Here is a 23,189-nt window from a genome sequence, read left to right on the forward strand (position 1 = left end):
TTTTCAGTATTAGTGCATGAAGTGAGGGCCATCTGCTGCCCTAAATATTATACACATCACATTCCACCAACAAATCCTTAACTCCAGTTTCTCCAAACCTTTTGTGAACACACATGACTCTTGTGGTATAACCGAGTGTAATCTGTTCACAGCTGCCTCCAATGACTCATCAGCCAACCCAATAATGTAGTGGTGGTGGTTTCCAATTAACCATTTTGCTGAAGTTATATCTAGCTCATATTATGGTGTTGTGCAATGTAGGATGACATTGCCACAAGCATCCACACTATTATGACCACTATAGAACATCAAAAAGCAAATTTCTTTGTGGTAAACTAATTTTCTGTGGTGCAGAATGCTTGGCAATCAAAGAAAATGGTGTACATATTTCTGGAAAAGAAAACATAGGAACGAACTATCTCACACAACTAAAAATCCCCCTCTGAAACTTGAGAGCCTGAGAGGTGTGTCTCACACCTAGAGCAAGATATCTGCCTTCTGCAGTGTGCGCACGACTGTGGTAAAGAGAGAGTGATTGGTCTCCCATTTCTCTTCTTGTGTGCAACAGATGAATGTTGCTGGAAGTGGGTGACTAATTTTGTTGTTAAGATGGAATTACAGAAACTTGCTGCAAAGCAGACATTGATTAAAATTAATGGGGGAAGTTTAAAACTGATGCTGAACTAAGATTCAAACCCAGGTCTTCTACTTACTTGACGCATGCTATTACCACAAAGGCATCCAAACAGAGGGATCATTGCAACTACACAGACTATCCTAGAATGCCTCCTGTCAAACCAAAATTCTCAACTTACTCACACAATACTAATGTACAATACTTCAATGTGAATTCTGCTCCATTTTTACTCTGATTGACATTCAAATGAGTTGTGTGGTGTAATCTACCTCCCCTCCCACACATCACCATAAAATTACTCTGCCTCTGCAAAAGTTTTGAAAGTTTTAAGAGGTGTAATACATACAAACGAAAAACCTTTTACTTACCTTCATTTTCTATTGTTGTTGGCTGCAGTTCTCGCATCTAGGGGAACATTCCTGAGGCTGAAATATTAATTTTGTGGGTTCCAGTTGATCTGAAATATTGATGAAATTGTTTCTGTTGCTACAACTTCCTTTTATTGTCTCTCATTCTTCCATATCACCCTGACTTCACAATCTTCATTTTCGTGAAACAAACAATTACAGTGATATTGACAAAATTGAAAAACAAGTGTGTTTCCATCAGTGGCATGCCCACTACTATTAACTCATTCGGCAATACTAACTTGACAAAAGAAGAAGCATCACCAAGTTACATCATTATTTTATAAATGGGTCCTGAAATATTCTAAAAGAGGTGTAATTTTAACTGTACGTACAGAGTACTAACAGATTAACTTCTTGTTATATATTTTGGCCTGAAATATAACACTTTGTATACAAATTCATATGAAATTCCTTTGGTGAAACAGCTGACATAATTTTAACCTATTAAAGATTCGGAAATACTTTTTTTTGGTATCTCCTATTTCTGTAAAGAAAGGTGATGTTAAAAGAGGGTGTCCCATTACATTATCCCCCTCACAAAATTTGGAAACAGTGTGTTTACCATATTTTGTGACAGACTACAAGGTTTGCCAAAAGGTGTACAAAACGATGCCAAAGATAGAAATAGATGTATAAAGGTATCTGATACATAACATATTACAGAAAAAATAAGAAAAATACCTATTATACAAATCAGCATCTATACATAAATCAATTCACAAAACAGATGTAGCTGACAGATGCTCGAGTACATCACCCAGCAACTATGACCTCTTGTAAGTCAATTGATCCAGCAGGATACAGCCATACAGCAGTGTGGCGAGTGGATCCACCCACATCGTTCAATTTCCTCCTTAGAGTTCTCATCATGCACTCCAAAAGATAAGCAACTTCCTGTCTAGCATCCACATAAAATACTGAAACACTGTTTTTTTGTACTAAATATGCTGTTCAATACCTTTTTCACATCACACCAGATATGCTCTCCCTATTAATTTTTCTATGCCAGTTATATAGGATTTATGTCAAGTGTGATTAAAAAGTGTTCACATATGAAGCATTAATAATCAGAGTTCAAAACAATAAAAAGGAAATGAACTAACAGGGTGATACACACAGATATACTAAGATATTATTCCTGATTTTAACAGTACAAATTATGAACATTGTCCTATTTCAAAACTGCAAAGGATCTACTCATATAATCTCACTATATAGTGAGGGCTTTCCTCGTAAATATGGTTCTATGAGAGATATTGTGAAGCCTCTTTCTACCTCTAGTGTTGTGGCCGTGTATTTCTTTATTAGGTCTTTTGTTACTGTTTACTGCCATAATGATTCTCTTAAATATATACAGGCTATGAACAGTTAGTATTTTAAATTCTTTAAACAAATTTCTATATAATTCACTGGCATTTTACTTTCTCATACTCCTACGTCCTTTCCTCTGTAAGATAAGTACTCTTTTCTTATTACCATTACTGCTGGATCCCTATGGCTTAGATGAGATTCAAATAGTGCAAAGTATATTTCCCTCACAGCAGTAATGTTACAAAAAGGTGTCAGTTATCTTAAGACATATATGGTAGTAGATAGGGTTATCCTAATAATGTTTAAATGATCAAAATGGCTCTCAGCACTATGGGACTTAACATCTAAGGTCATCAGTCCCCTAGAGCTCAGAACTACTTAAACCTAACTAACCTAAGGACATCACACACGTCCATGCCCTAGGCCGGATTTGAACCTGCGACTGAAGCAGTTGCGTGGTTCCAGACTGAAGTGCCGCCACCGCCGGCATTTAAATGATCAGACCAAATTAACTCTGCATCAAGTCTCAGGCTAAGAAACTTGGTCAAGTATTCTTTTTTAATGTAATCATTGACCATTAAAATTTACATGAGTTTTTTGCCTCCCAAGATGAAATTCAACAGTGACTGATTTATTTGTATTTAATTTTAGTGTTTTTACTTTAAAATACTGCAGCATTATGCCTGGTGCAATATTAGGTTCCATTTCAAGTTGTGAATAGCTAGAATTATGGCATATTAATATGGTATCATCCGCACATAAGATAACTGTAGCAGAGTTTGTTATAGACTGAATAACATTAACACAAATAATAAAAAGAAGTGGTCCCAATATAGACACCTGTGGGATGCCGAAATTAATGTTTGTGCTGTCTGATTTGTATGCACCCTCATTAATACTAATAGAAACAAACTGCTTCCTATTTTTCAAACAGGATGTCTTCAGATTATGGGCTGTGCCTTGAATGCCATAGTTCCACAGTCTGTCCAGCAATATGCTCATATCAACACAGTCAAATTATTTTTGTAAGTCTAGATAGATGCCACATACATGTTGTTTACTGTCTATTGCTTGGGTGACTTTTTTGATTAAGCTGGATGCTGCTGTAGTGGTGGGTGCCACTTGACAAACAAATACTGCCACTTAGAAATTACCTCTTTTGTTATGATGATGTTCCAGATTGTTTTATGCATTACTTTCTCAAGGATTTTGAATATCATTGGAACAACAGATATGGATCAATAGTTTTCTACTAGACTCTTGTTTCCTTTTTTAAAAATAGGCACAACTCGAACAATTTTCAACTTATTTCAATATAAAGCATCTTCCATTAGAGAGTTGATAATTGCTGGTAAAGACATACATTTGTTAAGAGTGTCCAGATGAAGACCATCATATCCTGCTGCATGAGAATTCTTGAAGCTACTCACTGTTTTAATTCTTTCGTCTTTACTTGTTGGTGTCAAGAATATACTTGCTGACACTGGTGTTCCTTTGGATTTGTATTTGTGATTTTTAAGCTGATTGTTTATGCAGGAGTCAAAATAATTGTTAAATAGATTTGCTACCTTATTCTGATCAGCTTCTGTTGTACCACTTATCAGCAAGTGATATTCTGTTGTATGTTTTGCTGAGTTACCTGTTAATCTATTTCTCTATTTACTAGCGACCATGACGTTTTGAAAATATTAATTGAGTTTTGAATGACACTTTCAAAATTTTTCTGTTTTTCGGAATTTAGGAGGTCTGCATTGTATTTCTGATACATTTTGAACTCTTCATTTAATTTTTTACTGTTCAAGTCAATTAACGTAGCATACTCACACCATCTTAGTTTTCTCTAGCCTCAGTGACTGAATGTGATATCGAGTTCTGGGTCACAGTAGGGACTGAATTCTCTTTTTTATTAATGTGCCAGCTTGGTTGAGAATGTAGTATAACTCACTTCAGAATTTACCATAACCGTAATGTGTTGTCAGAATATTGTTCCAATCTACATTACTTAACATGTTAATCAAATAAGTTATATTTTGGTCTGTATTCATCCTCTTTTTCCTTTATTGATATCTACTTCCTTATTCTCTTCAGTGCTGACTTCTCTCTTCTTGTCATTAATGTTTTCTTTCTTCCTTTCTTGATGTCTTTTAGGTAAAATGTTATTTTTATGTTCTCTTTGTTCTTAAAGAACATTTTTTCCTTATGCGTTGACCTTTTGCAGTGAAGGAAAACCTTGGAAGGTTTCATTTTTGAATTTCAAACTTCATTTTTGTTTTTGAAGTGGCACTCCTCTTCTTCGTGAAAATTTTCTTCCATAGAAAACAATGTTCTTTCTTCATACATTTTTTGAATTCTCCTGCAAAATGTGCACATCCACCAAAATTGTTACAAATTAGAAAATTTCTTTTATTTTTGTTAAAATGAACACCAAAGGCTTACTATCCTCTGGATAATTGTTCGTCTTCTCTTACGAGCCATCCTGTTAAATTTTCTCTGCTCTATTCACTCACCATTGACTTATGAATCTTATGTTAAAGAAAACTATATGAATTTGTCTAGGAAAATAGACCGTATCTTGAATTTGAGCATGTTGTCTGATGTCTTTCTGGACTGGAGATGATTTAATTCAAATATTATATTCTATAGAGCACCTATGTTATTCGCCATATCCTTAGTTTTATGGTGTTTTAAACAATAAAATTCTTGACACAACTGCTGCATTCTTGAAGTGTCTATATTTCATATTGCTTTAACTTTACTGTACATAGCCTTCTCACTTTCACAACACAACACATGTGAAATTACCATTTTGTCAATTGTGCTCGTTGTAACTTTCCTGTCCCCAGCATTCTTTCATTCTTATTTAAATGTTAGATTTATTATTGAATGGAAATGTCGGTTAAGTAACAATAAATCATAACTGTTTTCTTAAAATAACTTTTTTCTGATTTTAATAACTAATAACTTGAAACTACAAGGTGTACTACTTTGCTTCTGCTGTTTGCTGAGAGTTGGCGACAACAGCAAGGCCATGTCCAACGTGAGTGACAGAAGTGAGTGACAGCTTCAGGTGACAAAACACAACCACACGTGTAGTTACAGAAGAGTCCTACATGAGCGACATCTGTGTTGCTGCCTGTCTCTCGCTGCAACTACCGATGTTTGAATTCAAACATGTTTTAATCTTGTTGTTGCAGCACACGCGACAGTGAGCAACAGCCACGTGTCTTCTCGGCAAAGCAGTGGAGCGGAAGCGATGACAGCTATGAGTTACTTAACATGTGATTTTAGGAAAATTATTCAGTGAAAAAATTTGATTCTTCCGCAACTTACAGGTTGATTTCTTCAAACGATAAATGTCAATGTATTTTCGTTATTCGCCATAGTTACTGTGCTGCACGAAATTTGGTAGAGGAAGGAGGGGAATTACATATATGTGGATAATCCCATGCAGGGTGATTTACGCAGTTTGAATGGCGCAAGCTGTTCCCAGTTGGTGCTACACCCTGCCGGTAGGAGTAACAACTACTATGTTATTTACACCAGCCATTTTTCAGTGGCATTGTTGGAGCAGTAAAGTATTGTTTATTTTTGGCGTGTATCATGTAATTTTGGTCAGCTGTATTTTGCAGGTTAAGTGCTGCTATAAGTTGCTTTAATATACTTCTTGCATATCAACTACTAACCCTAGATGAAACCTTTAATTTAATTGTAGATTTGTCCCGCTATTTGAATTAGGTGCTGAGTTATGCTTAGATTAGTCATCAAACTTACAGTGGGGTAATGCCATGCAGCTATTGAAGTGCATGGTATTCCCCCTTGCAGGTTATATTTTCAAAACTAACGAGTTTTTTTTTTTTTAATTTCAGGTAGGTAGATATTATAAAAGAAAAACCCAGAAAGCAAAATGGATGCAAGAGGAACTTTGTAAGGCTCTCGATACCATCAAATCCGGAAGAAAAATAAGAGAAGTGTCAAGAGCTTTCAGGATTCATGAAGCCACTCTGCAAACGAGAATTACATTTAAATACCGAGGGTCCAAAACTTGGGAGAAACCCAACATTTTCGACAGAACAGAAAAATGAGATTATGAATCATGTTATAGGAATGGCCAAGCTGTTCTATGGCATTACATGCATCCAGCTGTGAAAGATTGCATTTGAGTATGCAGAGGCTAACAACATTGCAAACAATTTTGATAAGTCATATAAGTTAGCTGGAAAGGATTGACTAGCTCTATTTTTAAAAAGAATTATTAGCATGAGAAAACCTGAAGCAACTAGCATTAACAGAATACAGACATTTATTGAAGAAGAGATTAATGCATATTTTAAAAACTTAGAACATGTCTTTGAAAAATATAAATTTAAAGAGGGGTGAGTGTTCAACGCTGATGAAACGGTCATAAATACTGTACTAAAGGCCGAGAGAATTTTGGCTCCTAAAAGAGTTAAGCAAATAGGTGGGCCACGTCCTGGGAAAGGGGGAAAAACGTGACTGTGATACGTTGTTCCGGTGCTGCTGGTACCTACATCCCCCCTATGTTTATCCCCAGGAAGAGGATGTCAAATCTCTTAAGTAAAGGTGGACCAGTTGGAGCAATATATGGTTGTTCCATCAATGGCTGGTCCAATGAGCTATTATTTTTCGAATGGATCCAACATTTTCAGAACAATGTAAAATCAACTATTGTTGACCCTGTGTTGCTGATTTTAGATTATCACAGCAGCCACATTTCACTTGATATTTTTTAAATTTTGTAAAAAACATTCTATTGTCATGGTAAACATACCTCCACACACTTCACACAAGCTTCAACCACTAGATGTTATATTCTTTTCTTCTTTGAAATCAGCCTTCAATCGTGAATGTGACATGTATATGAAGTCACATGTGTATCAAAAAAATTACACCATATGAGTTAGCAGAACTTTTTAATAAGGCATATATAAAGGTCGCTACTATGGACAAAGGGCAGTCAGGGTTTAAGGTAAGTGGGATTTCCCCTTTCAATACAAACAAATTTCAGCATGACGATTTACAACAATGTGAGATCTTCAGAGATGTTTTCTTTGATCTTCAGCAGAAGATGTTCCACTTCTAGTAGGCCTAGAAGAGGTCACAACAACATCAACTAAAAGAGCATGGGTCAAGCAAGTTAGTGTATTTGACATATCTCCTGTTTCAAAACAAAAACTAGTTCTTCCTAAGATGAAACAAGCCATAGGAAAGCCAATGGGAAAGTCAGTGATCGTTACAGCAGCTCAAGAGAAGAACAAACTGATAACGGAGTTATCAATAAAGAAACAAAAAGAAGCCATGAAAAAGAAAGCTGAAGGAAATAAGAAAAGAAATCTTAAGGGTAAAGCAGATAAGAACAGAAATCTGCAGCTCAAAAAAGTCTCGAAGAAGAAACAGACATTATATAAGAAGAAACACCGCCTAGAAAGTGAAAGTAGCAGCGGGGATGACCTAAATCTGGACTTGCAGAACATTTGTGATGAAATGGATGATATTGATCCATTGGCGATTTCAGAAGATGTCTGTTTAGTTTTTAGATAGTTTGGGAAAGATGGAGAACTATGGTACCGATGTATTACTTGTAGCAGATGGAGTCATGAAGAATATAGTGGCTGGAACGCTCCAAAAGGTTACAAGTACGATCTTTGATGTATGAGAAAATGAACTCTTTTCACATCAATAAAAGTGTTAAAAACGAAAATTATAAGAGGTGTTTGTAGAATTACATTCTTTCGTTCTTAAATATACTGTTTACTGTTTGTAGTAACTAATAAGCAAATAAAAATAGCAAGTATTGTACATTTTTATGGTTTGTTTGTTTCGCGTGTTATTACCCAATACTTTGCGCGTTGTTACCCTAAGGGGTGGGGAATACCACGCATTTGCACATTTTTTTATTTTAATGTTCAAAATTAAGGTACTGTTTATAACTATTTACAGACGACTGTAATATGTGGAGAAATGTCCATTGTATGGTATGTACTTATTTTCGTAGGTTTTAATGGTTCACGTCAGTTTTTCCTTAGGTGCGTGTATTTCCCCCATTCTCCCCTACATGGCTGCACGAAATTTTTAAGAATTTGCTGAGATAAAGTCACACTGTGTAGACTTTCCATTTAGTTCATTTAAGACCATACATTAATGCGTATGACATGTAACCAATATATCTCAATTGTTTTTAAAGTTGAGACCGGAATGATATCTCTCTTCATTCTTGAGATATTGGTTGTTATATCCGCAGACGGGGCGCTCGCGCTGGGTCCGAACCTTTCCTGCACTTCAGGTAGTAAAAAATTGTCGTATCTCATAAAAGATTCAAGATATAGAAACGACGAATTTTGGAAATTACAGTACCCAAAAAGGACTAGTGGTCGTAAAAATCGTCGTATCTCATAAAAGATTCAAGATACCGAAACGACGAATTTTGGAAATGACAGCAATCAGAATGGACTATTTTCTCATATGATTAACACTCGAAATGGTTTTGTAAACGCGTGAGCAGAGCGAAAACAAGACTCCCTATATCTTACACATGAGGTTTTGTCTCCATTTTCATAGCCAAACAAAGGGAGAGGAACAGGTAAACAGGACATCAAAGTGACCAGCATGAGGTCTAGTTTGGCATGAAAATATTTAACTGCTTGAAAGTAATTAGGGTAATAAACGAAAACTTAATTAATAAGCTGAGGAAAAAGTGAAATATTTCATGAAAAGCTGCTCCCACGCTATGTAAATGGAGTGTCAAAAATTTTATCTGTTCAAGACCTAGCTATTTTGCACTTAAAAAGATATATTGGTGCGGTATTTAAATGTCAAAAAGGCTTCCTTCAAATCAAGTATGTTAGGAAGGCAAGTGACGAGTCATTAAGATCATGCTTTCGTAATAAAACTTGGAACTGAAAAATGAAAGAAATCAGTCAAATAATTTATGAAATGATTTGTGTAAAAGGAATAAGTAAATCAGAGAAACATTCTACGTACCTTTGACTGATGCTCGAAACCATGAACAGAAAAAGAGGTGCACTAAACATTTCCCTAATGTTTTATTTCACACTTTTAGACAAATCATTACACAAAATTGTAAGGTTTACTTTTACAGACTAATTAGAGTAATTTAAAGGCTTAGCCTTAACATTGACTGCTGATGAATTATGTTCGAAACATCAAATATCTGTAAAATTTCATGGTTCATTGTAATTTATTAGGAATTAAATGTGTGTGATATACTGGGATAGGTGTGAAGATAAAGCTCTTTGGCAAGACCTTAAAAATATATTTAGCGATGCAGGGTAAGCAGTATACATAAAACTTAGTGTAGAGAATTGTTAATGAGTCAGTAAAAATATAAGAATGGGGGGGGGGGGGGAATCGAACAGAGGATAGTTAGTCATGTAGTAGTCATTCCTCCGCATTTATTGGACGGTTAAAAGTTCTTGATCAAGTAAAAATCATCCATATTTAATTTATTGATGAGATAGTCGAATGCTCCTCTGCTCATTCACATGTAATCGAAGAATTTGTCTGGTGATCTTTGCAGTTGAAGATATTTATAAAATTTTCCATGGAAATTCCTCCCTTTGTAAATTTCATGCACGGCATTCCTTTTCGCTTCAATTTCTTAAGTAAACGTAATTCTGTAGCCTTACTCTCCCACTACAGAATTCTACAGGCTAGGGACACCGTTTTATAGAAACAGCTGATTGGCTCTAAGCAGCCATCTTGTATCGCGACATGGTCGCTCGCATGCAGGACACCCAAGTTTTTCGCACGATGCTGCTGCTTTTCGTTGGAGTGTCACATATCAAGAAGTCGCTCGCTTCTGTCACTCACATAGAACACGGCCTAAGTAACAGTCGAAAGAAACAGATTACAGACAAAGAAACAGATTGCAAACGTCATGCAGTTAGCTTGGACCTTGGTCAACACAACCTCATTCGAACATTAGTCGATTTGTGCCTGCATCATACAGTTGTTCTTGATTGAAAATGTCAATTTATGAGCCGAATTCTCGTCATTTGCGGGAGGTGTTACTGTTTTGTTTCAATATGAAGAAAACAGGAGCTGAGCCCCAACGAATGGTTTCAACTACGTATGGTAAGGATGCTGTTAGTGAAAGAATGTGTCGTGAGTGATTTCAACGCTTCAAGAATGGTGATTTTAACGTCATACACTAGCATAGTGGTGGAAGAGAGAATGTTTTAAAGATGCAGATTTGGAGACATTGCTGAGTGAAGACTCGCGTCAGACTCAAGAAGAATTGGCATGATTAGTGGTACTGACACAACAAGCCATTTCAAACCGTCTCAAGGCTATGAGCATGATTCAGAAAGAAGGAACTTGGGTCCCGTGTGAGCTAAAACCAAGAGACGGTGAACGGCGTTTGTGTTTGTGAACTGTTGCTTCGGAGGCCAAAACGGAAGAGATTTCTGCATCGCATTGTGACTGGGGACGGAAAATGGGTTAATTATTACAACCCTAAACACAAAGTATCATGCGCATATCCCGACCATGCTTCCACGTCAACAGCCAAACCGAATATTCAAGGTTCCAAGATCATGCTCTGCATTTGGTGGGACCAGCTCTGCCTTGTGTACTATGAGGTGTTAAAACCAAGTGAAACAATCACAGGTGCTCGTTATCGAACGCAATTAATGCATTTGAGCAGAGCATTAAAAGACAAATGGTCGCAATACAGTGAGAGGCACGATAAAGTGACTTTGCAGTATGACAACACTCGACCCCAAGTTGAAAAATAGGTGGAAACGTACTTGGAAACGTTAAAATGGGAAGTACTACCCAACCCGTATTCTCCAGACACTGTTCCCTCTGACTATCACCTGTTTAAATCAATGGCGCATGGCCTTGCTGACCAACACTTCCGATCTCATGAAGAAGTCACAAATTGGATCGATTCGTGGATCGCTTCAAAAGATGAACAATTTTTACGACATTGGATTCGTACACTGCCTGAAAGATAGGAGAAAGTGGTGACCAGCGATGGAAAGTACTTTGAATGATACATGTGTAGCCAATTCGTTTAATTAAAGACTCAAATGTTGGGGAAAAACGGCAGAAGCAAAGTTCTACACCATGTAATTTAAAAAAATTGATACACATAAGCAAAATGCTCTGTGTGTGTGTGTGTGTGTGTGTGTGTGTGTGTGTGTGTGTGTGTGTGTGTGTGTGTGTACAAATCAGTAATAATGTAATAAAAAAAGTGTGACACTTTCTTTTCACTTTTTGTATCAAATTTTAATTTTTTTGTGAATATTGGAGTTTACCAGCCATTAGTATTTAGAGTAAAAAGATGTGTTTTTACTAACAAAATATGGAGTAATGTTGGTTAATAAACATTTTGACTGGATGATAAATAAATAAATTAAATGAAAGAAGAACATACTGCCTGTGAGTATCAAACTAGTAACACTGGAGTTATGAGACTTACATGCTAAGCACTCAGTTATTGCTGATGTATTTAATACAGTTCAATTTTTTACCAATTGTTGGAAATTTTCTTCTATTCGAAAATGATTTTCTTGAGTTTTTGAGAATTTCTTTAGGAAACTGATGACTGGGTACTGATCATCAAATCCTAAAAGTGAGAAGCAAATTGAAGAGAACCATTCCATAAAGTCACTTCATAATTGTTATACAGATAAATTGTGTACAGAGTGTAGTGTCTCTTTGTATGGCACACTTGCCATTACAGCAACTAATTGCAAGTTAGTGTTAAGGAGGAGAAGCAAGTAATGGATTTCCTTGTTGTTAAATATGCTCACAGAACAGTAGTCTTGCTGACAGTGAAGTTTTGCTTTTGATGGAGGCTTTATCTTCCTAACATGGTTGTAACATTCATTTTAAATTGCATCTCTTGTAGGCATAAGCACAAATGCCTTCCCTATACTAATAATTTCAGCTCATTCACTTGTGTCCTGATCCCATTCATATTGCATTTGAGTATGGGAACCAGTTGGTTAATAATTTTTGTATGTTCCCATCTTATCTTGCTGCTGGTATTTCAGACACATGGCAATTGATGTTCCCGAGCAGAGATTGGTTGTTTCTCTCCAACAGGCTACACATTCCTTTGTTTCTCTGGTGGGTCAAATTTAGACTCACTACACAAAACAAGCATGGAAACCTCTGATGATTTCTTGATTTTCTCTTCCATGTTTTTATTTATGAATATAGCATTTATCTTTTAGTGGTCACAATAGTGGTGGTTGGCAATTTGACATTCTGCTGTAATTTGTGCCAATCTTTGTTGTGGTGTAGCCTCCTTTTTTTGTACCATCAGTACTCTATGTGACTGACCTGCTTGTTACTAGAGTGGAAGTTATGATTGATCTGGAGCTATACTTGAAGGTTTTAAGCTTCTGAATTGCCTATGATCACAGAGTTCTGGAGCTTGTACACTGGAAGACTTGACGCAGTTGCCTTGATGTCGAATCCTTCTTCTTTCCTTTTAAAGTTATTTGTGTATTTTTAATTTCTATTGTCTCTCTCCCTACATCACAGCATAGCTACGATTGCACCTTGATAAACCTATTGTACTAGAGAAAGCTGTTTAGCTGTTGCCAGTCTCCAGTGACAAGTTCACGTGGAACTTACTGCTAAATAAAGTAAACATAGCTGACTTTTTGGGAGTACAAGTCCAAGAACACAAATTGGTTAAATCCATGGCCGCAAGCAGGAGTTGGATGACATCACAACCCAACTGTTGTGCAGTTATGTATAAACAGTTTGACTTTCTGAGCTTGTTGGTGTTTGAAACTACTGACTGTATCTTTATAGTTTCTGATGATGTCTCCAATATTGAGAGGCAAAATGTTAGGTGCAGGAACACACCTTAGAATATGGCCTAATGTCCATATGCCTGCAGTATATAAGAAATTCTACATCTACATCTACACCTACCTACATATTCCATAAGCCACAGTATGGTGGAGGATACCATGTACTACTACTAGTCATTTCCTTTCCTGTTCCACTTGCAGGTAGAGTGAGGAAAAAAAAAAGCTGTCCATGTTCTTCCCTATGACTTATAATCTCTCTACTTTCATCTTCATTAACCTGATTCAGTATGTACGTTAGAAGCAGCAGAATCATTCCAGTAAACATCAAATGTTGGTTCTTTAAATTTTCTCAATAGCGTTAAAGAATGTGACATTTCAGTCAGTGATTCTAATTTAAGGTCTCAAAGCATCTCATTAATATTTGTGTGTTGTTCAAACCTAATGGTAAGAAACCTAGCAGCTTACCTTTGAAATGCTTCAACATCTTCCTTTAATGCGACCTGGTGTAGATCCCAAACACTCGAGAAATACCCACCAATTGGTTGCACTACTGTCTTGCATGCAGTCTCCTTTACAGAAGAACCACACTTTTCAAAAATTCTCCCAATAAACTGAAGTCAACCATTTGCCTTTCCTACTACAGTCCTCACATGCTCATTCGCTTTCATACTCGTTTGCAGTGTTATGACTAGATATTTAATCAATGTGACAGTGTCAAGAAGCACACTACTAATACTGTACTCTAACATTATTGGTTTTTGTTTTTCCTACTCATCTGCATTAACTTCCATTCTTCAACATTTAGAACTAGGTGCCATTCATCACAACAACTTGATATTTTGTCTAAGTCGTCTTGTATCCTCCTACAATCACTCTAAGATGACACCTCCCGTCAGAAGCAAACAGCTGCAGATTTCTACTTGCCTAGTCCAACAAATCACTTATTTGTATATAAAATAACAGCAGTCCTATCACACTTCCCTGGTGCCACACCTGACGATATACATGTCTTGAACACATGCTGTTGAGGATAACATACTGGGCCCTGCTACTTAAGAAGTTTTCAAGGCACTCACATACCTGGGAATCTCGTACCTTCACCAACATTCAGCAGAGTGGCATCACGTCAGATGCTTTACAGAAAAATATGAATATGGAATTCACCTGTTGCCCTTCACCTATGGGTCACAGGATTCGATGTGAGAAAAGAAAAAGCTGTGTTTCACATGAGTGATACTTTCTAAAACCATGTTGATTTGTGGACAGAAGCTTTCCCCTCAGCTTTACGTTCAAACTGAGAATATGTTTAAGGATTCTGCAGCAGATGAATGTTAATGATATTGGTATCTAATTTTGTGAGTCTGTTCTGTTCACCTTCTTATATTCAGGAGCCACCTGCACTCTTTTCCAGTCACTTGGGACTTTGTGCTGGGTAAGAGGTTAACAATAAATGCAAGCTAACTAAGGAGTCAATGCTGTAGAGTACTCTTTGTTGAACCAGTACTCTTTGTTGAACCAAACTGGGATTCCATCAGGACCTGCAACATATTTGCTTTCAACTCTTTTAGTTATTTCTGTACACCATGGGTGCTCATTACTATATCCTCTCTATCTCATGGGTCTGATGACCTCACTATTGGGTCCCCTTCCCCGCATCTGCCCCCACCACCAACGTCATGGGATGATCAAATGAGTGTGTTTCTGTGATTCTCCTGCGTGAATGATTTTTAAATGTGCAATTTAAAACTTCAACTTTACTTCTGCTGTCTTCTGCAGCCACACCATTCTGGTCAATGACTGACTGGATTGAAGGCTTAGGTCCCCTTAATGATATTATGTAGAACCAGAATTTTCTTTGGCTGCTTGGCAAGCTCTATTGGTAATGTATGATGGTCTTAGTTGTTGTAAGCTTTGCGTATCAGTCTTTTTATAGACGATCAAATTTGTATTAAAATTTCCTGTCATCATTTGCATGTATTGATTTGAATTGAGAGTGCAACAACGTTTTCTTTCTCAGCAATTTCCGAATTTCATTGTTAAACCATGGTGTATGTTTTCCATCTTTACTCCACTTACATGGGACAGAGTATGATATACAATCAATTAAAACTTTGCTCATAATTCCTCTACATCCATTGTACTGGAACTAAATTATGCCAATTCATTGTCTAGGTGGGATGTTAACAATCTGCTATTTCTAGCAGAAATACTCTTATAGCCTTCTTGTCTGATTTATCAACTTTAGTAACCAAAATCATTATTATGACATCATAATTACTAATCCCCATCTCTATCTGTCTCATCATTATTCTTAATCTCATCACAAGGGACCACACCTTTACTCGAGTTAAGGAAATTGTGACTTTTCGCTACAACTTGACTTCCTTAAACTTTGCTGCATTCAGTAATCTGTGTAGCTATGGCTATTTCTGTAGGTATTGGCCTCAGAACCAGTTGAAGGCCAAGCAACACAAAAAATGGTTCAAAATGGCTCTAAGCACTATGGGACTTGACATCTGAGGTTATCAGTCCCCTAGACTTAGAACTACTTAAACCTAACTAACCTAAGGACACCACACACAACCATGCCCGAGGCAGGATTTGAACCTGCATCCGTAGCAGGCATGAGGTTCTGGACTGAAGCATCAAGAACCACTCGGCCACAGCAACCGGCTATGCAACACAAACTGTTGCTTCGGTGACAAGCTGAGAGGGACAATAGAGGCACTACAGCTGTAAGATTTCTACACAGGACATATCACAATTTGTAGCAGCTGCTTAGGGAACCTACTTGAGAGGAGCACCAGGGTCACGCAAGTGGAAGATTTTATGCAGTGCATATCAAAATTATTAATGAAACCTGTCACGGGTGAAAGTGTGTAAGAAACAGTATTCCATTTGAGTCTGTAGAAATATTCTTGGCACTGCGTGGTTATGCAGGGGCAGTTGAATTTAGCATAACTAAACTGCTAATTGTTGTTGTTTATAGGTCCCCTAACTCTGACTTCAGAGCATTTCTACTTAAGCCCCAGAGGGTTCTTGTTTCACTTTATAGGAAGTATAAAAAATTGGATATATGTGGTGAGTTCAGTACTAATTTTGTGTGTGATTGTGCAAGAAAAAAGGATGTTGGAAGATCTCTTAAATTCATATGATCTGATGCAGAGTGTGTTTTTTCCAAACAGGGTGCAAAGGAACAGTAGCACAGCCATAGACAAAACTTTTAAAAACTTAGTTTCTCCAGGAAATCATATAACTCTCTTGAAAAATGCCTTTCTGAGCCTGACGTTTGAAATTCTTCTCTGTGAATATGACAAGCAGGAGATTGAGTCAATAATTAAATCGCTGAAGACTATGGACTCTCAAGGATATGATGGAGTACCTAGCAGAATATTTAAGTACTGTACTGCATGTGTTAGCCTTGTACTTAGCCATATTTGTAACTTCTTTTTTTTTTTTTGGATGGTCAGTTTTGTGAACGATTAAAGTACTCAGTAGTAAAGTCCCTTTGTAAAAATGGAGAAAAGGATAATATGGACAATTTTAGACGTATTTCTATGCCATCAGTGTTTGCTAAACCTATGGAAAAGGCTGTATATGTAATGATAATTGTTCATTTTATTTCATATATTTTGCTATCAAATGTACAGTTCACTTTTAGAAATGGTTTAACAACTGAAAATGCCATTTTCTCTTTTTTCTGTGAGGTACTAGATTGGTTAAACAGAAGGTTTTGAATGCTAGGCATATTTTTTGATATATCTAAGGCGTTTGATTCTGTCGATCACAAAATATTTCTCCAGAAGTTGGACCATTATTGTATTCGGGGAGTAGCTCAAAATTGGTTCACCGCTTATGTTAACAACAGACAGCAAAAAATCACTATCCACAGTGATGAGAATGGCTGTGATATGGGGTCTGAATGGGGTACAGTCAAATAGGGGTTGCCCCAGGGATCAGTGCTGGGGCCTATCCTGTCCCTTATGTATATAAATGATATGCCCTGTAGTATTACAGGTGATCCTAAAATATTTTTGTTTGCTGATGACACTAGCTTGGCAGTAAGGAAGCATGTTGTGTGCAACACTGGCACTGTTTCGAATAGTGCAATTCATTGTACAAGTCCATGGTATCCAGAAAATAAATTAATGCTAATTCACGGTAAGCCTCAGTTTTTACATTTTTTAACACACAATTAAACAAAACCAGACTTTTTAATTTCACAGAATGGGCATATGATTAGTGAATCTGAACAGTTCAAATTTCTTGGTGTTCAGATAGATAGTAAACTGTCATGGAAAGCTCACATTCAGAATGTTGTTCAAAGACTTAATGCTGCCATTTTTACTACTCGAACAGTATCTGAAGTAAGTGATAGTTAGACACAAAAAGTGGTCTATTTTAGTTATTTTCATTCACTTATGACATATGGTGTTACATTTTGGGGTAACTCTCCACATTCTCAAAGCGTATTTTTGGCTCAGAAACGAGTGAGAGGTTTGGGGAATAAGTGGTGTAAGTTCATGAACCTCTTGTCATCCCCTGTTCACTAGTTGGGGGACCAGCTTATGCCCAAGAATTAGACTCTATCACTCAGTCAATACCAGACAGAAATCAAATCCACATTGGGACCGCAATTCCTTGACTGTTGTGTAGAAAGGTGTACAGTATACTGTTGTACCCATTTTCAATAAGCTACAACAAGAATTCAAAAATCTTAGGAACAATCCATGTGATTTCAAATGAAAACTGAAGAGTTTCCACATGTGACACTTCTGATATTCTGGTGAGGAACTGATTCCTGTGGTACATTGTTGACTATGTTTTCATAAACTTATGGCTTATTTTTTTGGGTCCATAAACATTTTATTTTATCTATTATAACTTTTATGTTGTAAATTCATGCACTGACACGTTCCAAGACCTTGGAGATTTGCTCCTCCATTTGGTCCTACAGAACTATATGTGTAAAAATAAATAAATAAATTGTGAATGGAGGGCAGTAGGGATGCTAAATGTGTGAAAGTTCTTTAATTCATCCTGTGCACAATTCCCAAGTTGGTTTCCTGGTTTTACAATTGTAGTTATTCATTTTCGTGTTGAGTATGACTGTGAATCTTTCTTCTAAGGCTGCCTGAATTGTAGCCTCACTGCTGCTACATGTGTTTGTGAATATTTTTTCCATGCTAATACAGAGCAACAGAAAGAAATTAGCGTATAGTATGCAGCATACAGTCTCACTTCTACACTACTGCTTACTGACTACCCATTTCACATGCCAAGCATGCATTATCAAGTATCCTAGAAGAATCCAATGTCTAAACTTATTGACAATGTACAGATCCTACAGTAAGTCTATTTAGATAACTGACTTAGTCAAATAGTTACAAATAACAATGAAGCAACCACATCACCACAGAGATTGTGTAAGGAGACATTAGAAAGAGCAAGATGGTGTAGACAAAGAATGTACAATTATAGTTGTTATAACATGTATATTATGATCAAATAGCAACTAAGACAATAAAGTAAATCAGTTAATTAGCAAAAAAGAGATTACTGTGCACTTCTGTATTGTTGAAAGGTACTCCTTGTCTTGCACTGATGTAAGAATAGTGACCTCCACTTGCAGGTGACTTCCCATACATGCTTATTTGCATACAGCATGCGCAGACACTCAGAGACAGACAGACTGCACGTCCCTCATGTTCCACCATTTTGAGCTACTCCTGTGGCATTCTATTTGTGACTCATGTTTGTGCATTGAACCTGAAGGACTACTTATTATTTTTCACTACAGTGGGGTCAGAAAGATAGATTAAAACAATTTATTTTGCAGTCATCCAATTCCTTGAGTAGTGACTCAGGTTTTGTCTTTTTGCAAGCAAAAATTCCCAGCTTTTCAAACACATCAAGTAATTTATCTTTTCCTACTCTGCGCAGAACTTTTATACTGTGTTGTCTACTCACACTGTCAAGGCTTAGGTTTCAGAGACTGGTACTTTATGATAATTTTGGTAATAGTATACTTCTGGTACTCCTTGTACTACATTTTAAAGTTACTTCCAGTTTGTCCAATGTATAACACGTATAATGAAATTTTCACTCTGCAGCAGAGTGTATGCTGATATGAAACATCATGGCAGATTAAAACTGTGTGCCTGAAGGAGACTCGAACTCGGGACCTTTGCCTTCTGTGGGCAAGTGCTCTACCATCTGAGCTTTCTAGCCATGACCCATGTCCCATCCTCACAGCTTTACTTCCACCAGTACCTTGTCTCCTACCTTTTTTACCTTTTTAACTTTCAACATGTTCCCTATTATACACTATACACACCTGTTGGTTGAAATGGGTAATCAATTCTTCTTTTCATAACATTCTATAAGCCAGTGCCTAATATATCTGTTGTGAAGAAGAACCTTTGCATTCATGTTCCTAAAGAGTTTTGCTACCTTATTATGTACTTTACATTTACAGGACCGCTTTAAATATTTGTCTTTTACTCCATTTTATCTTTGCTTTTAGAGTTGTGCTGCAGTCAATCTGTCACACAGTTTACATATTTTCTTCTGTTTGCAGTTGTTAGTGACCACTACCTGTTGAAGTATCTGAAATACCTTATGACATATCAAATCTGAAATTGTGTTGACATCTTTCTCATGATCGGTTACCAATTTTCATATCAGTGATGGTTGGACTTCTTGTTATGGTCAAATCTAAAACATTTTTAATATTTTCAGTTTCATATTCTGCTTTGAAGCACATTTTTGGAAATAGTCCTAATTTTTGCGTCTTTCATTGGAAACTTGGTGATTGGGAAGTGCCTGTAATTCCAATGTTCACGAAGGATCACCAGACATAATTGTATACTTATATCACTGATATAAGTGTGTTGTAGATTTGTGTTTTATGCTCCATTAAAATCAAAATGAATTCCACAGGCAGAGATCTTATGAAATTCAGCACACACCGTTCATCCTTGAGATCCAAAATGTCATGGACAAAGGTGCTTGGGTTGTTTCCACATTCTTTGATGCCAGGAAGACATATGATACAGTCCCGATTTGATACTTACCAGTTAGTGAAAAAATAAGCTTCCTGAGTGTCAGACTAAATTTGTGACTGTATTTAAGCATTCCTTGCTGAAAGTACTCAACTCACCTTTTTAAAGAAATAACATTGACAAATGTAAATGTAGTTTCAGGAGCACCCCAATAGGGTATGGCAGGGCCAGTACTGTTCTAATAAACTGACCATTAATTATCTAGTTGACACTGCTGATGGCTCCATGACATCATTGACGGATGACAGTGTTATCTGTCAGATGGCTGCAACCCATGATGAGTGTAACAAAATGGAGGAAGACCTGCAGCTGGTAGAGAGACTGGTTGCTGAACCCGGAAATAAGTAACTATAACATATTGCCCATGAATACATGAAGTGATCCACTACTGTTTGATTATGTGGTTGGTAACAAATCACAGGAAATTATAACTACTATAAAATACCTAGGAGTAACCATATAGAGAACCTCAAGTGGAATGACCACATAAAACAAACTGTAGGAAAACAGAGGTCCGGATAAGATACATTAGCAGAATCTTAAGGAAATGTAATACAGTATTAACTCAATAGCATGAACTGGTAATCATAAAAAATGTTGCCCCCAACAGAAATACATTGTTCTTATGGGAGGTTTTATTGGTTAATAGCAATTCTGGTTAAGATAATTTACAAACAATTTTTAAGTACCTAGTGTAATTAAATTTAATTGTAAGACAAATTTCTGATGTTACAGTATTTTTAATTGTTAATTTTTTTCTGGATTGAATGTAAGGAAGGAAACTACAAAGCTAACTACCCATTGTTGTCTTGTTTATAACATGTTGTAGTTGGTAGCTACGATTATCACCTCAACAATCACTGTGTACAGTACATTTAAATAAACTCATTAATATGTGAATAAACATTTACAAAAGTATTTAGTGCCAGGTGTTCTTTTTTTCATAACCAAATGGAGTTAGAATACAGAATAAAAATCAGAAAATAGTAGCACGTGCAACATTGCAAAGAGGAAACAGGGAGCTCTAACTGTACAGGTAAACTCTGAGATTCTAGGTGAAGGGAACTGTGATACACAGAAAACAGAAATTGCAGAGCAGTTTGGAATTTCCCACTCTACTTTATCTACGATAATTCATAATTGAGAAAAATTGATTAATGAAGCTCCATCAGGTTCCTGAAACAAATCTAAATGACTTATGTGGCCCTTAGTACAAGGACATCGAGACGTTAGTGCTAGTATGGTTCAATCATATGCATGCACCAAACATATCTTTAAGAGGCCCTGTGATTCAATCAAAAGAAAATAAGATTGCCAAAAATATATTCATCATACTTCAGTAGTTCTGCTGGTTGGCTGTATTGGTTCCTAAACAGACATTCAGTTTCATCTGTACAGGTTTTTGGTGAAGCAAATAAAGTTGATTAAGAAAGTGAGAACAGCTGATTGCATGAATTTGGTTGAGTGAGGAGAAGCTATGCCTCATGTGATATGTTCAATATGGATGAAACTGGACTTTTCTACAAACGTTTCTCAAATCACACACTCGAGATAAAATCTACATCTACATCTACATCCATATCGATACTCCGCAAGCCACCTGACGGTGTGTGACGGAGGGTACTTTGACTACCTCTATCAGTTCTCCCTTCTATTCCAGTTTTGTATTGTTTGTGGAAAGAAATATTGTCGGTATGACGCTGTGTGGGCTCTTATCTCTCTGATTATATCCTCATGGTCTCTTCGTGAGATATACATAGGAGGGAGCAATATACTGCTTGACTCCTCGGTGAAGATATGGTCTCAAAACTTCAACAAAAGCCCGTACCAAGCTACTGAGCATCTCTCTTACAGAGTCTTCCACTGGAGTTCATCTATCATCTCCGTAATGTTTTCATGATTACTAAATGATCCTGTAATGAAGCGTGATCCTGTGCTAAGTGCTAAGTTTTATGGTGGATCACTCAGCAAACAACATTTAACTGTTGCCCCTGGATGTAATGTGGATGACAATGAGAAGTTTTATCCCTGGAATAGCAATAATTCTGAGAAACCATATTGTTTTAAAATGTAAATATGGATATTTTACCTTACATCTTTCACCATAAGAAAGCTTGGATCAACAGTGCATCATATCACAAGTGGCTTCTTCATCTCAACAGTCAAATGGTTTCTGAAAGCAGATGTGTTCTTCTTATACTGGACAGATATACTGCCCATAATGTACAGGATCTGAACCTAACCAACATAAAGGTTCAGTTTTCTCCACCAGATGCAACAAGGCACAAGTCAGCCCATGGACCAAGGCATCATTTCTCTCAGGAAGAGAGGTTATCACGTGAGATTTGTAAGAGCTGCAGTTTTTGCGGCAATTTGCTTGATGCAGTAACAGCAATCACAGCAACCTGAAACTCTGCTTCACCACATCATATACAGAAAGGCTCTAACAGAGCATGGAGACATAGCAAAACTAAAGATATCCTTAAGTTAGATGATGCTATTTCACCTGATGAATGGAGAGTTCTGCAAGATGTTGTTAATCCAGGGATTAGTTTTGGGAAATTCGTTAGTGCATACAACATTGTTGCTGTATGCATTTCAGTGGCATCTGATGTGTCAAATGCTGTGACTGAGGTGCAACAAGGATCATCAGATGAAAGTGAGGGAGAGGAGAATACAGATACCATCCCACCCACCCATTAGGAGATGTGTACACTCTTGGACAGTTTGGAATGATTTGCTTCAACATCTGACATCACTGCTGGGTTTATGGACACTATAGTTACAATTGGTTGTGAAATTACAAGATATTTTTGTTCCTGTTGACATCAGTGAACCATGCTTGAATTTTTTTCAAGAAGATACTGTAATTTTTGAGTAGTTGTACTTTTACAATCACTTAATGGTGTTATATGTCTACAGTAATATAATGTGACTGATAATATAGTGTATT

The 23,189-nt window shown here is 36.7% G+C and overlaps 1 long non-coding RNA gene across 1 annotated transcript in view; it reads left to right on the forward strand.

Moving 5' to 3' along the window:
- Nucleotides 1-23,189, forward strand: part of LOC126469568 (uncharacterized) — a 306,572-nt gene that overhangs the window by 169,488 nt on the left and 113,895 nt on the right. The window lies entirely within an intron of this gene.

Source organism: Schistocerca serialis, chromosome 3 (assembly GCF_023864345.2).
Source record: "Schistocerca serialis cubense isolate TAMUIC-IGC-003099 chromosome 3, iqSchSeri2.2, whole genome shotgun sequence".
Taxonomy (NCBI): Eukaryota; Metazoa; Arthropoda; class Insecta; order Orthoptera; family Acrididae; genus Schistocerca; species Schistocerca serialis.